The sequence below is a fragment of the Trachurus japonicus genome, unplaced genomic scaffold, assembly GCF_045865225.1.
Source record: "Trachurus japonicus isolate A0001 unplaced genomic scaffold, Traja_1.0 AP030635.1".
NCBI lineage: Eukaryota > Metazoa > Chordata > Actinopteri > Carangiformes > Carangidae > Trachurus > Trachurus japonicus.
Window position 1 is genome coordinate 225,500 of NW_028220768.1, and position 2,001 is coordinate 227,500.

At 40.8% G+C, this 2,001-nt stretch overlaps 1 long non-coding RNA gene across 1 annotated transcript; it reads right to left on the reverse strand.

Moving 5' to 3' along the window:
- Positions 1 to 875, reverse strand: LOC146960185 (uncharacterized). Its single transcript, XR_015035506.1, has 3 exons — positions 813 to 875; positions 180 to 267; positions 1 to 73 (listed from the first exon to the last, which is right to left on the reverse strand). It is a non-coding gene; the product is annotated as an uncharacterized LOC146960185 (long non-coding RNA).
- Positions 876 to 2,001: the final 1,126 nt, after the last annotated feature.

Below are 2,001 nucleotides of genomic sequence, written 5' to 3' on the forward strand. Positions count from 1 at the left end.
ACTCACTGCAGCATCAGCTCCAGTCGCTCGACGAACAGCTCCATGTCGAAGGTTTCCTTCCTGCCCTCGTGGACTGAAACAAACAAACAAACAAACAAACAAACAAACAAACAAACGTCTGTAAAGTTTCTGTTCATCAGTGAAATTAAAATAAATTCCCTCGTGATGCGTTCACTGACATTTCTGGGCGGTGGGGTTGGACTGGACCTCCAGGATCACCGTGGTGACGGCGTCTGCGTACATGTCGTTGAGCGGGTTGGCGACCCACTGAGACGAGAACATTTTCATTATTAATAATTTTATTTCAGTTATTTATTGATTTATAAATTTTATTGCTGCATCAATTAGTTTATCGAGTTTTTTTACTTCAATTGTCTGTTGTTTTTACATTCTTCTCTGTTTTATTTGTGTTGAGATTTTTGTAGTGTTTGAAAAAGTGTGATAAAAATAAAAAATTGTCATAATTATTGTATATATCTGTGTAATGAATGTAATAACTGGTTAATAATGTATCTGTAACCAGGTCTGAGTGAGATCTGTGTCTAAAAACATAAATAAAATTATAAAATATACAAAATAGTTTGAAATAAACATGTAGAACAAATACTGAGCATTAATAAAACCTGACTGCAGCTACATAATCATGTTATAAACTGTATATTAATGTTTCTAAACTGGTTTAAATAAAAACGGACGTGTTCGTGTGCTCAGAGTTAATAAAGTTTTGATAAACAGGTGAGTTTTAGCCACTTCAGGCGACATGTGGTGGATGATGAGTGTAAAAAGTGTCGTGTTGCGTTCGAGTGTCCGACCTCCAGTACGACCATCCCGGCCTCGTGAACCAGCGTGATGCTCTTAAAGATCTTCACCGTGATTGTCGCCTGAAACACACACACACACACACACACACACACACACACACACACACACACACACACACACACACAGAGGAAACAGGAAGTTACAGCTTCTACTGCAGCATAGATATATATATACTGACTAGATGCCGCGTTCCTAGGCAACTCTATTGAGTGGAATGCGTTAACGCGGCGGCCATCTTGGTCAGGGGGGAAGCCGTGTCTACTTACTGCATCAATCAACAGAGGCAGACGTCTATCAACCATTAAAATCGCCATAACTCACCAAATATTCAACCGATTTTCAAGCCGTTTGGTTTATTATAAATGTCAGACATATTTATGATACAACAACAACAAAAAATCTTTATAATTTTTTTTTAATGTATTAAACATACACTTACATACTCAGACACACACCCACATGCATAAACACACTGAAATGTGTTCTACAAGGGTCTGACTGCTGGTCAGATGTATATTATGTCTATGGTCAGAACCCCGGACCAAGATGGCGGCCGTGTTGACGTACGCTGAGAAGCAGAACGCGGCATCTAGTCAGTATATACTATGGCCCAATTCCAAGCCGACCCCTCACACACTCACGGACTTAGAGGCGCGTTCACGGGAAGTCCGTGAGTGTGTGAGGGCTGTTCCACTGTCAGATCATCAAGTCAGTGAGTCAGTGAATGAGCCCTTACTGCCCCCTTACCCTAGGGGTAGGGGAATTACCCACAGTTCATAGCGTTGTGAAGTCAAACACATGAGATGCCGTCGGAACGCAAGTGTTAAAAAAAAAAAAGTAAATTACCACACGTAGTCAGAGAGAGCTCCGCCGCTCTCTTTATTGTTAATGGACAGGAGTAACAACCAAAAAAAAGAAAGAAAGAAAAAAGAAAAGAAGAAGTTTACTGTCAGTATTAACGTGCAGTTTGTGATTATTGATGATGATTTGATCAGATCTGATCCGGGAACATTTTGTTTTGAGTCCGTCCACCTCACACACCTTGTGCGCGTTGAAAGTACGTAAATTATCGGTCCAAGACCGGAGTCAACAACATGTTGTTGTCAAGGTAACGTGTCGTGAGAGTGGGTAAGTGCTGTTCCATTCATGTTTACAGCATCTGGACCCTCACAGACTCTC